Here is a 16,362-nt window from a genome sequence, read left to right on the forward strand (position 1 = left end):
AAAAAAAATGTGCATTTTTCCTGACTTCCAGGTAGTAGCCAATTGGTGATATGTGCTGTCATGCAGAAAACTCACTAGTAGAGAACATTTAAGAACTCTTGATATAGAGAAAAAGGGATAAATTTATACGACTTTTTATTATCTGAAGTATTAATTCACATGGTCAAAAGTCAGGAAGAGTCCCCACTGGATTGATGTCCTATGGGTCAAAGCAATACACTGTTTTTGTGAATAAAGTTTTATTGGAATACAGATATGCTCATTTAATTATGCATTATCTCTGTCTGCCTTCATGGTGCAACTGTAGACCTGACTAGCCACAGAGCCTAAGGTTTCACTCTATGGCTCTTTGCAGAAGAAACGTTTGTCAATCTGCACCCTAAGCCATCATCTAGGAGATAGCAGAGAGAATCTAAGGAAAAAGGCAGGAGTAAGTAAAATAGCAATCACATCGGGAAACCACGATCAGGCCTTTTCAAACCTACATTTGGGCCCGTGGAGAAAGACTTAGTGATAAAGTTTGTGTTTCTGGGAAAGAAACAGAAAGTTTGTGTCTCAGGGCTGAACGATGTTATGTTCCCATAAATTCATACGTTGAAGCCCTAACCCCTGCTGTGACTATACAAGGTTGGAGACTCGACCTCAAAGAGGAAAGAAGTTAAGATAATGTCATAAGGGAGGGACATTCATCCAATGTGACTGGTGCTTTTCTAAAAAGAGATTTTAACATACCCAGAGACCAGGATGTGCACATCCAGATGAAGACCACGCAAGGGCACAGTGAAAGGGTGGCCACCAGCAAGCTGGAACAGAGGTCTCAGGAGAAGGCAAGCATCTCAACACTTTGATCTTGGACGTCAAGTCTCAAGAACACTAGGAAAATAGATTTCTGCTGTGTAAGCCAGTCTGTGTATTTTGTCAGGGCAGCTCTAGCAAAGGAATCCAGGGAGAGTGGCAAAATCCTTATCCTCAAGAGCTAGAATAAAACCTGCTGCTGTGGGAGCCTTAGCTGGCTTGATTTACAAATTCACGGAACCACCCGTCACCAAGATAGCATGGTTTCTCAGGGAAGTCGACTTCCCCTTCCAAGGAGAATGATGATGATGATGAAGAAGAAGAAGAAGAAGAAGAAGAAGAAGAAGAAGAAGAAGAAGAAGAAGAAGAAGAAGAAGAAGGAGAAGAAGAAGAAAAGAAAAGAAAAGAAGAAGAAAAGAAGAAGAAGAAGAAGAAGAAGAAGAAGAAGAAGAAGAAGAAGAAAAGAAAAGAAGAAGAAAAGAAGAAGAAAAGAAGAAGAAGAAAAGAAGAAGAAAAGAAGAAAAGAAGAAGAAGAAGAAGAAAAGAAAAGAAGAAAAGAAGAAGAAGAAAAGAAGAAGAAGAAGAAGAAGAAGAAGAAGAAGAAGAAGAAGAAGAAGAAGAAGAAGAAGAAGAAGAAGAAAGAAGAAAGAAGAAGCAGAATATGAAGTGTGACTGAAGTTTACTCATGGAATCAGTCTTGTATCCCTGAGATGAAGCACATGATCCCAGGATAACTATCACTTATTACATATTGCCAGATTCCTTTTTCAGTATTTAAAAATACTGAACATTTACTTTTAGAGAGACATTGACCTTTATTTTTCTTTTTGTTTGATCTTTTGGTATGATGGCGATGTTGGCATTTCTAAAAGCATTGTGTTTAGGATTAGTAATGCTTCCTCCTTCACCGTTTGATAGAATTCATCAAGTGTTTATTCCCAGAACTTATATTGTGAAAATATTTTTATTACAAATAAATTTCCTTGCATAGATATAGGGATATTTAGATGTTCTGTATCTTTATGAGGCAGTTTCAGTAAGCTGTGTTTCACAGGAATTTTGTCCATTGGATCTAAGTAACCAAATCTACTGGCCTAAAGTTGTTCAAGTATTCTTTTTGTTATCTTTTAAATATCTGTAGGATCTGCAGTGTCACCTTGCATTCCAGAAAGTGGTCATTTCCATCATCTCCATATTGGACACAATGAGCAGCCTCCCTAGACAGACTGTCTCTGAGGAAGGTTATGCAGGGAAGCCTGAAGGCCAGAGGGGAGGTGGAAGGAGACTAGAGTGCTTGAAGCCTCTGCCATGTGCAGCTGGAGCAAACATTAAGCACAGTCTAACACTAAAGGTGTGTTTACTTCATTCCTATTACCTAATAAAACATGTCCTGCTTTCAACAAAACATTACGGGGCATGTCAAAGGACAAGGACAAACAGTCTGAGAAGAAAAAAACAGCATCAGAGCCAGACTCAGATGTGACATTGATGTTGAAATTATCAGGCAGAGAAACTAAAATAACTATGGTTAATATGGCAAGGGCTTGTATTCACTTCTAGGCATGCCATGAAAAAAATCTCACACATGGGTTAAACAGCAGAAATTTATTTTTTCACAGTTCTGGAGGCCAGAGTCCAAGATCAGGGTACCAGCAGGGTTGGTTACCTCAGGGGATTCTCTCCTTGACACGTGCATGGCCATCCTCTTCACAGGGTTGTTCCTCTGTCCTTGTACTCTGAACGTCTCTTTGTGTGTCCACATGTTCTCTACATAAAAGAACACTCATGAAACTGGGTTAGGGACCCACCCATGATGTCATGTAACCTTAATCACCTCTTTAAGGGATCTATTTACAAATACATTCTAAGGTACTGCCTGTTAGGGCTTCAACATATGAATGTGAGGGGTGGGGGACACAAGTTAGCCCATCGCCCATGGAAAAAGCAAAGCGCATGCAAGCACAGGTGGGTACTATAAACAGAAAGATGGAAACTCTAAGAAAGAATCAAAAGGAAATTCAAGATATAAAAAATGTTGTGACAGAGAAGATAAGTATTCAGTAAAGTGGACACAACCAAGGAAAGGACCACTGAGCTTAAATAGGCCAGCTGAAACTTCTTACACTAAAATGCAAAGAAAAAAACTGGGATGTCCAATATCTGTGGCATAATATTATAAGATGCAGCATATTCATAATAGGAAATCTAAAAGGTAAAGAAAAAGGCACTGGAGCAGGAAAAATATTTGAAAGAAGAATGGCAAAGCAGTCTCTAAGCTTTTTTTTTTTTTTTTTTTTTTTTAGTCTCTAAGCTTAATGGCAGACACAGAACCACAGATACAGGACGTTCAGACAAGGTCAGAAATGACAAATACCAAAAATTCACTACTAGGCATGTTATTTTCAAATGGCAGAAGACAAAAGACAGAGAAAATCATGAAAGTAGTCAAAGGAAAATACAGCACCCTCTCTACAGAGGGACAAAGATAAGAATGTCATGGCCTTCTTGTCAGAAATGTTGCATAAAGAGAGTGAAGTGAAATATTTAACATGTTGAAGATAAAAAGCATATCAATCTAGAATTCTGTATCCTCAAATATTATCCTTCAAAAGTGAAGGAGAAATAAAGGCTTTCTTGCCAAACGAAACCTGAGGGAATTTGTTGTCCACAGACCTGCCCTATAAGAAATGAAATGTTAAGTTCTTCAAGGGGAAGAAAAATGGTAGGGGTCAGAAATTCAGACCTCCATGAAGAAGGAAAGAGCTTCGGAGAGGAATAAATAAAAGTGAAATATTTTGCTTTTCTGATTCTTAATTGATCTAAAAGATAACTGCCTGTTTCAAGTGATCATGGCAACAACGTAGTTGGCCCTGTAGTGCACAGATAGCGAGTCACCAGCACAGGTGCTATAAAGGTGGGATGGAGAGCTAGTGGATGCTCTGCTGTGAGTTAACAGCATTATATGGGAAGCAATTGAGTGTTGTCCGAAGGCAGATCTAGATGGCTTAAAACCATTCTGGAAACTCCCAAAAAATGACTGAAAATGTTATAAGTATAGTTGAAATGCTAAGAAAGGAAGGAAGGAAAACTAAGTCATATAAAAGGATTAGTTAAAATCAAGGGAGGTAGAAAAAAAAATAGGGGCAAAGAAACAAAGAACAAATGCAAGGAATAGAAAACAATGGCAAACAATGGTAGTTATCAATCTAAGCCTGTCAATAATCACCTTAAATGCTGATGGTCTAAATACATTAATTAAATGAGAACCCAACTCTACATTTTGTATAGGAAATTCACTTTAAAGGTAAAGATTCAGGTTAAAAGCAAAAGAATAGACACTGATACACCTAATACTGATAAAACCAAAATGGAGCAGCCACGTTGAATTCTGATGAAGTGATTTCAGAACAATGAGAATTTTCCAGGTTACAGATGGTCGTTACTTAATGATAGAGGGGTAAATTATTCATAAAGACAAAACTGTTCTTTTTTTTAACAATATTTTTATTTATTTGGGAGATAGCATGAAAGAGGGAGAGTGCAACCAGAGAGTGGGGGAGACAGAGAAGCAGACTCCCCAATGAGGGAGCCTGACGTGGCGCTTGATCCCAGGACCCCAAGATCTTGACCTGAGCTGAAGGCAGAGACTTAACAGACTGAGCCACCGAGGTGCCCCAAGACAAAACAGTTCTAAATATGCGTGCAACTGAGAGAACATTAAAACGCATGCAGCAAAAACTGATATATATGTGTATACATCTCTCTGCAGACATGTATCCACCACTACAATATTACACAGAATATTTCCTCTCCCTTAAAAATCTCCCATACTCCCTTCATTCCATCCTCCCTCCCTACCTCCCTACGGGCAACAGGTGCTATAATTTTCAAATGGCAGAAGACAAAAGACAGAGAGTTAGAAAGACACTGAGTTAGAAAGTGCGCCTTCTGCTACAGTTTTCTTCAAGAGATCATGGAGAATTGGTAAAAATTGCCTCCTTAGGAAAGGAGAATTCACCATTGAAACCACTTGGACTTGGTGCTTTTGTTTTGGAAGATTATTACTAATTCAGTTTCTTTAAGTAATATGAACCTATTCAGATTACCTACTTCATCTTGTGTGAGTGCTGATAGGTTGTGTCTTTGAAGCAATTGTTCTATTCATCTGGGTTATCAAATTTGTGGACACACAGCTGTTCATAAAAATTCCTTTATTCTTTTTTTTAATTTTTATTTTTATTTATGATAGTCACACAGAGAGAGAGAGAGAGAGAGAGGCAGAGACACAGGCAGAGGGAGAAGCAGGCTCCATGCACCGGGAGCCTGATGTGGGATTCGATCCCGGGTCTCCAGGATCGCGCCCTGGGCCAAAGGCAGGCGCTAAACCGCTGTGCCACCCAGGGATCCCCTTTATTATTCTTTTAATTCCCATAGGATCAGTAGTTTGGCCCCTCGGTCATTTCCGGTGTCAGTAATTTGTGTCTTCTCTCTTTTTTTCTTGGCTTAACTGCCTAGGGATTTATTAGTTTTATTAACCTTTTTTCAAAGAACCAGCTTTTTAATTCTTTGATTTCTTGTTTTCAATTTCATTGATTTCTACTCTAGTTTTTATGTCTTTTCTTTTGTTCCGTTTGCATTTAATTTGCTCTTCTAGTTTCTTAAGGTAGAAGCTGAGAGTATTAATTTTAGATCATTTTTCTTTCTTCTTTTTAAGACTTGGCTTATCTCAGAAAGAGAGAGAGAGAGAGTGCATAAGCAGGGAGGAGAGGGAGAAGCAGGCTCCCCACTAAGCAGAGAGCCTGATGTGGGGCTCAGTCCCAAGGCCCTGGGGTCATGACTTGAGCCAAAGGCAGACATTCAATCACTGAGCCCCAAAGGTGCCCCAGATCATTTTTCTTTAATAATTCACAGATTCCCCTTCCCAATACTGCTTTTGTTGCTTCAACATATTTTAACATGTCATATTTTCATTTAGTTCTAAATATTTTCAGTTTTCTCTTGAAACTTCTTCTTTGACCCATATGTTATTTAGAAGTCTTATGTTTACCTTCTACATATGCTATTGATACTTTCAACCTCTTTTTGCATTATGGATTTCTAGTTTAATTCTACTGTGCTCTGCAAGGCAGGCATTGTATGATTTCTCTTCTTTTAAATTTGTTTAAGAGTGTTTTTTGGTCCAGGATGAGATCTGTCTTGGAGAATGTTCCATGTGAGCTTGAGAGAATGTATATTCTCTGTTGTTGGATGAAATATTCTTAGATGTCTATTCGATCTAGGGATCAAGGGTGCTGTTTGTTTCAACCATATCCTTACTTATTTTGTGCTTGCTGGATCTGTCAGGTGCTGGTGGAGAGCATTAAAATCTCCAAGTATAAGAGTGGATAACAACCTCTGAATATCTTATCTTTCTCAACACTATCACTTAAGTAGTCGCAAATACTTGAGGACTACCTTTAAAGAGACTTTTTTCTTTTAAAAGATTTTATTTATTCATTCATGAGAGACACACACACACAGAGGCAGAGACACAGGCAGAGGGAGAAGCAGGCTCCTCACGGGAAGCCCGATGTGGGACTCGATTCCGGGACCCCGGGATTACGTCCTGAGCCGAAGGCAGATGCTCAACCCCTGAGCCACCTAGGCATCTGAGTCTTTTTCTTTCTTCTTTCTTTCTTTCTTTTTTAGAATATATCAATCCAAGTCTCCTCTTTTTCTTATCTGGATTTCTGAAATTGCCTACTGAGCTGTGCTGATAAACCAGCTCTTTAATTTTAAGAGCATTTGCCAGTTTCCACAGTGTAAATACTACAGGTTGATTTCATGATGCCCAATATTTGTCCACCTGTGTGTAAAGTCTCTAAATACTTAACAGTTAGCTCTTTATACCTGTGGAATGAGGACAGCCCACCATGTTGCCGTCACTTCCAAGTCATGGTTCCTGCCTTCAAACGTGGCGTCTCTTTGCTAGAATACTTTTTTACTAATATGTCAGAATAATTTCTTTCTTTCTTTCTTTCTTTCTTTCTTTCTTTCTTTCTTTCTTTCTTTCTTTCTTTCTTTCTTTTTTAAAGATTTATTTATTTACTTGAGAGAGAGAGGGAGAGGAAGAGAGAGAGAACATGAAGGGGAGGAGCAGAGACAGAGATAATCTCATGCAGAGTCTGTGCTGAGTGTGGAGTTCAATGCAGAGCTCGATTCCAGTACCCTGAGATCACTACCTGAGCCAAAATCAAGAATTCAACGTTTAACTGACTCTGCCATCCAGGCGCCCCTAAAATAATTTCTTTTATATAACACCTCTCAATTATTTATACACTTCTTACAATGAAGACCCAATTTCTTTCTTTCTGACATAAAGTAGATTACTATCAAACACATTTTTCCCTCTGCAGCCTAATTTCCCCATATCCTCTCACATATGTCAAATTTCTATTGTACAGAACTATTCATGCCACCTAATGCTTCAAGCATTTGCACATGATGTTTCCTCTATCAATAGCTTCTATTTCTTCACTTTGCCAAGAACAATACTACGGTGCATTGATCTTTCACGAGACACCAAGACTGTGATAAGTAATGTGTATATATTATCTCACTTATCTTTCAAATCAACCTGGTGAGGGAGAGACTTTCTCCATGTGAGAGAAGTGTGTTTAAGCTCTTTTCCCAACAGAGCACAACTAATGATTGATGGAGCCAGATTCAAGCCAGGTCCATCTTGCTCCAGAGCCCTTGCTTTTGACCACCAAGTAGGGTACTTCCTTACACTGCTCATGTCTACACATCTTCTATCACTTAGCACAAGTTACGTACATGAAATCCATCAAAATCCTAAAGGAAAACACAGCAACCTCTTTGACCTCGGCTACAGCTACTTCTTACTAGAATGTCAACAGAGGCAAGGGACATGGAAGCAAAAAATGAACTACTGGGACTTCATCAAGATTAAAAGCTTCTGCACAGCAAAGGAAACAAATCTAAAGTTAACCAGCAAAATGAGAAAGATATTTGCAAGTGATATATTGGATAAAGGGCTAGTATCTAAAACCTATTAAGAACTTCTTAAACTAAACACTCAAAAAATACAAAATCCAGTGAAGAAAAGGGCAGAAGGCATAAACAGACATTTCTCCAAAGATGACATGCCAATGGCCAACAAACACATTAAAAGATGTTCAACATCACTCATCGTCAGGGAAATACAAATCAAAACCACAATGAGATACCACCTCACACCTGTCAGAATGGCTAGGATTAGCAACTCTGGAAATAACAGAAGTTGGTGAGGATGTGGAAAAAGGGGAACCAGCCCTTTTATACTGTGGGTTGGGAATGCAAGCTGGTGTGGCCACTCTGAAAACAGTGTGGAGGTTCCTCAAAAAGTTTCAAATAGAGCTGCTCTATGACCCAGCAATTGCACTACTAGGTATTTATCCAAAGGATACAAATGTAGTGATTTGAAGGGCCACCTGCACCCCAGTGTTTATAGCACCAGTGTCCACAATAGCCAAACTCTGGAGAGAGCCCAGATGTCCACCGACAGATGAGTGGATAAAGAAGATGTGGTGTATATACAATGGAATATTACTCAGCCATCAGAAAGAATGAAATCTTATCATTTGCAACAACATAGATGGTACTAGAGGGTATTATGCTGAGCGAAATAAGTCAGTCAGAGAAAGACAAATGCCATATGATTTCACTCATACGTAGAATTAAATAAACAAAACAGATGAACATAAGGGGAAGGGAAGGAAAAATTTTTAAAAAGATAAAAACAGAGCAGGAGGAAAACTCTAAGAGACTATTAAGTCTAGGAACTGAACTGAGAGTTGCTGGAGGGGATGTGGAGATTGAAGTAAACGGGTGACGGGCATTAAGGAGGGAACTCGTGATGAGACAGGGTGCTGTACGTAAGTGATGAATCACTAAATTCTACGGCTGAAACTAATACCACGCTATATGTTGACTAACTAGAATTTAAATAAAATCTTGAAAGAAAAAAAAATAAAGGCTGTATGAAGGTAAGCCTACATGTCCTTAATATCTCTTAATAAAATTCTTCACCGAAAATATTAGTGCAAGTATGAGATCCTCATACTTTTGGTGTCAGCTGAAATTTATGTGTACAACCACAGGAATGTAGTTTTTCCAAAGCCTGTCCCATTTTCTTTCACCTTTTTTTGAAAACTAATGTTTGCCTACACAGCTCCCACTTGTATGAAACTATGAATTTCGTATATAAGCTTTGACCTCTGGCCTGTTATTCTCAGTGAAAAGCAGAGGAGGGGGTGATTATCTACTACTTCGCACTTGATAGTGTGCCATTTGCGTTGCCCTACGCCATCTATCTTTTCTGTACTATTCTCTGTTTTACAGTGTTCTTACTCTTCTACAAAATGTGGCTGTATTACATAATATGGCTACAGGAAGATTAAATCACACATTAGGATGAGGAAACATTAGGACACATTAGGATGAGAAGTTGCGGCAAGTGGGAATTCATTTAAGTTGTAAGGTGACCTTCTTCCCTCTCCAACTTGAACGCTTCTCCCACTTAGCCCTTCTCCCCTGGCGCTTGCGTCTTGGTTTTGACTTCTTGTATTCTTTCTTTTGCCTCCAAACAGTACCTTAAAATGTAAACAATTCTGGTGGCAGAAAGGGCATCTGTAGCCCTCTCTCTACTCTGAGTGGAATAAAAGTGAGACTCGATGTTGGGGCAGGAGAAGAGAGTGCTCAGTTGTGTCCTGCGTATGCCTGAAACTGGCCCCTTTAACCTCATCTTCATAGCCTGACGCAGGGAAAGACGAAGGCCCACAGCGTCTGGCTTACCTGAGCTCCTGTCCTCTGACCCCGGATTGAATGGACAAGGCATATTTTCCCACCTTTCTGCCTTTATCTCTGCTCTTCCCATTCTTTGTTTGATCATTTCCTCTAATGTAGACCAACGTCTACAAAGGCTTCTCTGATGATCCTTGCTGGAATGAGAAACCCTTTGCTTTATTTTTGTACTTCTTTTTTGCTCTCAAGACCTTCCCTGATATTGTTTTATTCTAAAATTGGAGATGAGATTTTTTACTGTTGGTAATACTGAACTTCCAACCCACCATAAATATCTAATGGGGGGGGGCAGGATTCTTTCCACCACTTACTAAAAAAAAAATAATTTACTAAACCAGCAATAAAGACAAAATGAATTGGAACTTTGAGAAGAGGAAAATAATTTGATAAATTTATCACTGATAAATGATAGAGATAAATCATTGATTAGATTTATCATTGATAAATGATAGAGAGGTTTGACTTCAGAACTGTGTTTCCTTTTAGTTTCAGGTTAGAGCTTAAGGGTCTTTGGCCCAGGAGAAGAAGCTCTTATGCACCCAAATAAATGTTTCTGTATTCTTAAAATGTTTAATATCACCTCATGAGTGTCAAAAGGAAAAGAAACAAACAAGCAAAAATATTGACATGCAAGATGGTAGAAAGTTTGTGGAAGAAATATTTCCTAGTATGGTCTTTTTCTTCAGTCAGTGACAAATGTAACAAATTTAAGATTCTGAGTTCAATTCTAAATTACAGTAAACATTTATTTAGTGCGGTGTGTGTGTGTGTGTGTGTGTGCACGAGCACGTGTGTATGTCTGTGTATGACATGAATAACATAGATTCTCTCTGGTGATTTCCATGAAGGCTAAATAACCATATGAGTGATGAGATAAGCTCATAGTGCCGTGCGTGCATGGACTGCCACGCCAATAGCTAAGGCACTTTAGAGGAGGGACCAATTGCATCTTGCGTTGTATTGAGTGAGTAGTTGTAGCTCTTAGAGATGGTCTCAGGGTGGCAGTAATTACACATAACGGCACAAAATTACCATCAGCCCCTCCTGGAAGCTAAATACATTTCTTTATGACTTGACCACGGCTTCCTAGGTCACCCTTAGGCCTCCTCTGGAGGGGAATGTTTACCTGTTCTGCCCTGAACTACTCTGGCAGGAAACCGGGCTTTGTTCTGTTGCCCATCGCCCTCCATCCTTTGTGTAATGTTCTCTCTGCCCGACCGCTGCCCGTCCACACTCCCCACGACCTCACCCCAGGGAAGGTAGAGGAGACCTGGGCAGACCGTGAATGGGCACAGAGCTGATGATCCGTGCTCGGGCCCGACTTGCACAGGAAGAGAGACGAAGAAGAGGAGGACCCTGAAAGCCTCCTGAGAGGAGACGTGATCAGGGCCTGAGAGAGCTCCGCACGATTAAAGCAGAAGGTTGAAAATGAAACTGGGATGATACGTAGAAATGTGCACCTGCTTGTTAAGGAAAGTGAGATCCTCGGGACCGCCGATGCCTCCTTGGTACCCCTGGGTGTGGGGTACGGTGGCAGCCTTGCTGGGTGTCACGGTGCGGTGACTCCCCCTGTCTCTGGAGCCCGTGTCTCTCCCGTGCCACCAGCGTGGAAGGGACATGTGATCCGCACGCCTCCTGACACACCTGCTTCATGGGACTAACTTACCTGTGGCGCTAGTCCCCCTCCTGTCCAGGGCAGGGATCTCTCATGCTCCCCCAGCACAGAACCTACCACTTTCTACTCTCTGAGACGGAGTGACAGAGAACCCTGTGCCCCATAAGACAGCTCACTCTACTCTCAGCCCTACTAATTAAATCATCCCTTTCAGTAAATTCACAGATGTCTTGTTCCTTTTAGTCCAGAGCTACTTGTTTCTTTTTTTTTTTTTTCCAAAGATTTTATTTATTTATTCATGAGAGAGAGAGAGAGAGGCAGAGACACAGGCAGAGGGAGAAGCAGGCTCCATGCAGGGAGCCCGACGTGGGACTCGATCCCGGGGCCCCAGGATCACGCCCTGGGCCGAACGCAGCACTGAACCACTGAGCCACCCGGGCTGCCCAGCCCAGAGCTACTCATTTCTACCAGAAACAACATCCAATAACTCTTCGCCTTCTGCTGCCCAAGAGTATTTCAAAATAACTGACCATGACCATCTTGGTATTTTAAAAATCACGACTGGAATTTGGCTTTTCGTGATGAGATCTAACTTGGCCATCGACCTGGGGCACCATAGCCAGATTATACAGCTGCGTTATGTGGTCTGGGTGAGGAGCCAGCATGTCATCCGTCCTTCCATCTATGCGTCCTTTCAGTAAATACGCATTGAGCTTCTACGAGGCAACAGGAAGGTTCTGGTGATAAAACAGGGAGTGGAAAACAAATCCAAGTTTTGGAGAGTGTACGCTCTAATGAGGGAGATACGCATTTTTCTTGACAGCAAATTAATGAATTAATAAATTGAGGTATACACTCTGATTGAAAGATGATCCTTCAAATCTGGAAGGAAAGTTTGAGCTTCTCCTTTGTTTTATGTTGGTCTCAAGGATGAGTTGCAGTATATGGCAAAGTGCAAAAATATAAGATACAATAGGGCCACAGCATTAAAGAGTGAAGTTATTTAAGTGAAAGCAGAAGCAAGGAGACAAATTCTTTTGGAGGGAGTGTCATTTTTTGCATCTCTTGTTTAGAGACACAATATGTTTGGAAGTTACAAGGTTAAAGGGGAATACATATGACCTTCAGGAAAGCAAAATATTGATGGGGCAGGTCACTAGAAAGCCTTGCTCTCTTACTTCTATCACATCATATTCAGACTCCAGAGCAGCCAATTACAGAAAGTTTATATAAAGTGATATGACTTTGAAGTATTAGAACAGCTCAGAATACAGACATCATTTCTATATGGACGCCATCCTAATCCTCAGAGTCCAAAAATCAAGTCTGAATTGGAGGAAGTTTTAGCAGTTGGTGACATGGATTGGATTTCAGGATGAAATCCAATTCCTAACCAGCTGAGTGATGTTATGATCTTGATCATTTCACTCAATCTCTCTAAACTTCAATTTTCACGTCACAGATGAAAAAATTGGATTCCGCAACTTCTGATTTCCTGCAAACTCTGGTTTCTTAAAATGACCAAAATAATATGAACGTTATTAGAATGATGTCAGGCAAGGAGATAAAAATAAGTCAATATTTTACTCTTGGCACCTCAGCCTACTAGAAGGAAAGATATACCAGCAGAAGGAAGCAGCTCAAGGGAGAACAACTCATTATTCTTCCCTGGTCCTTGGCCCCAAACCATAAGGGCAGATCTGTAAAGCCTCTTTCCTTAGATTAGTTGCACATCAACAGCCTTGGACCTTCACAGAGGGAGACATCCCATCCCATCCTTCACACCTTCCACCTCACCCTGTTCCCTCCCCCTAACACACCTACCCCAAACCAGGACCACAGCCCGTTTCTCAATCCAGGACTACCATTGACCATCCGAGTATCTTTAGGAAAATGATTTCGCATTTCTCTCCCTTGTTTTTCTCGGGAGAGTAAAGAGGAGAAAACTATCAACCATCTATAGTTAGGCTGAATATGAAATAACACAAAATAATTAATTGCAAAACACCCGGTAGTAAATACGTGATCAAGAAACATGTAAATGTCAGGTTTTGGTTACCCACTTTCTACCACTGCACTCTAGAGTAGACTAATTATTCTTCAGTGCTTGCCTGATGCAGGGCTTTGTCTAGGGCAGCTTCCTGATGGAATCCACTTATACGCAGCACGAGAACCAGCAAATCGGGTTGCACAGCTACTGAGCTATCACTGCTTGAGTAAAGGAATGGAGCCAGTGACTCCACGGCACAAGAGCTGCAATCACGTGCAACACAGAAGCGTCTTCCTGCAAATCCCCAAAAGGCGCCTGATTCGGCAGCCCGCTGGCCGTGACGCCCCCTCAGGGACACCAATTCTGAATACATACCCATTGTTTTGAGCAAAAGCAATCCTTCTCTTGCACACAGGCCTTGGCAACAGAAGCACAGAGGATTTCCGTGTTGACCTGTGCCCTCAGCTGGGTTTCTCGGAGCGGGGCAGAGTCTGTTCAACATGCCTATTCTTGACGCCAGGCTCACCTTGTCAGGATCACCCCCAAAGTCTAAGTGCAAATATTGCTTTGGAGCCTGTGTACCCGACCCTGATCTGCAGCCCACAAATGATTCGCTTTTAAGCAACACACCAATGAATTAGACTCCCGTTATAGCACTCTTTTAGGAAAAAATGTTTATTATTTTTTTCCAAATTATGAAAACGATACATGCAAAATATGGTATTAGGATGGCACAGGAAAGTATAAAAGAGAAAATAAAAACTACCCATGACCACTCTATTCCTTAGAATTGATAGATGGTATATCTATCGCTGAATTTCTCTCATATGTATATTTTTTCTCCGTACTTAGATTTTATCTCCACATGCATATTGTTAATGGCATCCAGGTTTTTAGGAGGGCATTGTAGTGAGTTTTCCGTATACGAATAAGGAGAATATCTGGAGAAAAAGAGTTTTTGAGCTTTTTTTCTGGCTTATTGTTTTTAAAATGAGATGAAATTCAGTACATTTTCATTCCATTCTTGCTTTTTAAAATAGAATCTTTTTAAAATAAATTTATTTTTTATTGGTGTTCAATTTGCCAACATATAGAATAACGCCCAGTGCTCATCCCGTTAAGTGCCCCCCTCAGTGCCCGTCACCCCCTACCCACCTCCCCTTCCACCACCTCTAGATCTTTTCCCAGAGTTGGGAGTCTCTCATGTTCTGTCTCCCTTCCTGATATTTCCCACTCATTTTTTTTTTCTCCTTTCCCCTTTATTCCCTTTCACTATAAAATAGAATCTTTAAAACTCTGCTGTTTTTTCAGCAATTATAGCATATTTTTGGATATCTTCACCACGTTCTCCTCTCCCACTCCGACCAGTACTGAACTCTCACTCTAAGATGTTGAAGGACCACGTGATTGAAATCTCATCATTCTGAGATGGGTCTTGTTCTGTCTCAGCCGAGCCTGAGCCACTGGGTCGGCCTGAGCCACTGGGTCACCCAGAATTCTCAAGGTTATTCTTTAGTTGCTAACCTTCCCGGGTTACAAGGAAACAAGTCTAAGAATAGAATATTCCACACTTCTGGGCATTTATTAACTATATCTTTCACATTAACCAAACACTCAAATTAGTTCTCAGACTGATCTTTGGGCTTCAGGGAATAATAGCTCTCCATTCTTTGGTGTTTTTAGCATCACCTCGTGGGAGGAATTCTCCTAAGGCCTCAATTCCAGAGGCAAGACCCGGCGGCCACATCAGCCATATTTAGACAATTCCAGATTCCCCCTGGGCGTACGGATTCTCTCACACCGTGTGTGTGCAAAACCAGACGTGTCTACTACCTTCAGTATCACTGATGAAAACCCTTTTGTGTAATAGTCGTATGTCGAGGTTAATTTGCCACTGGGTTACCATCTGGCAAGCAGCCATCTGATTTGTGTAATGCCACCTATTGATAGAGAGGTAGGAGACAGCTAGTGGAAGTTCCTGCAGGCAGAATGAATTTTAAGATATGCAAGAGTCAAATGTCTCTTCTGCTCCCAGGTAAATGAAGGGTTAGGATGAAGCCACTGGGGTTTTCACTTTTCTGAACACAAGCTAGCTCATGCAGGTTCCCCTCCCCACCCCAAGAACCAGACTGAATTCTCCCTCCTTGTGAACCTGGGGTGACAAGCTGAGCACAGGGGTCCGTCTGCGTGGAGAGCGTCATAGGACCCGTCCAACGCGAACATCCTACCTGGTGTCTAGATCCTGAGACTTCATCAGAAATAGAAGAATCACTGATTGTTGTAACCAGAAGAGAAATCAGTAAAGATCTCAGACTTGCACCTGCAGGATGTTACAATCTCCTGAAGGGCAGAGGAAAATGAGGTGTTTGAAAGATGACACGGCAGGGGCACCTGGGTGGCTCAATTGGCCAAGCATTTGTCTTCGGCTCAGGTCATGGTGTCAGGGTCCTGGGATGGAGCTCCGGGCCCAGCTCCCTGTTCAGCCGGGAGTCTCTGCTTCTTCCTTGCTTGTGCCTCCTCTCTCTCGCTCACACACTCTCTCTCAATAAATAAATAAAATCGTTAAAAAAAAAAAGATGGGGGACGCCTGGGTGGCTCAGCAGTTGAGCATCTGCCTTTGGCTCAGGCCATGACCCTGGGGTCCCGGGATTGAGTTCCACATCGGGCTCCCCACAGGGAGCCTGCTTCTCCCTCTGCCTGTGTCTCTGCCTCTCTCTGTGTCTCCCATGGAAAAAAAAAAATAAATAAATCTTAAAAAAAAAAAAAAAAAAGATGTCAAGCCAGGGGCAGTGGCCTGAGTCCCCTGACTAGAGCCTGCTGTCTCCAGCTTGGGTCCTTCAGGCCACGTAATCCGAGACTCCTCCCCTCAATGTCTGTAACTTTCAATTTCTCAGCCAGAGAAACTGAACGGTTTCCTTCCTGTAAACATCTTAGTCACAATGAAAAATTACAGCCAAGTTTTTTTTCTTAAATTTTTGTCGTTAAAAAAAAAATGGTCTGTAGCTGAAAGGAGTTACAACACTGAAATTTCCTAATCCAGCAGATTTAAATGTGGATCAGCAGATACCAACCCGCCCTGCACTGGGGCTCAGATTTCAAAGCGGGAGGTGAGTCACTC

The 16,362-nt window shown here is 41.2% G+C and overlaps 1 protein-coding gene across 3 annotated transcripts in view; it reads right to left on the reverse strand.

Moving 5' to 3' along the window:
* LOC112910072 (interferon-activable protein 203-like) overlaps positions 1 to 16,362 on the reverse strand; it is a 38,217-nt gene extending 21,855 nt beyond the window's left edge. The window contains exons 1-2 of one of the 3 annotated variants that reach the window (XM_072759767.1): positions 15,473 to 16,075; positions 2,462 to 2,562 (exon numbers count right to left, since the gene is read on the reverse strand). The gene's annotated coding sequence lies outside the window, so the exon portion shown is untranslated. Of the gene's footprint in view, positions 1 to 2,461; positions 2,563 to 15,472 lie in introns of all 3 variants that reach the window. The other 2 variants (XM_072759768.1, XM_072759766.1) reach the window with 2 other exon arrangements.

The sequence above is a fragment of the Vulpes vulpes genome, chromosome 5 (genome assembly GCF_048418805.1).
Source record: "Vulpes vulpes isolate BD-2025 chromosome 5, VulVul3, whole genome shotgun sequence".
NCBI classification, from domain to species: Eukaryota; Metazoa; Chordata; class Mammalia; order Carnivora; family Canidae; genus Vulpes; species Vulpes vulpes.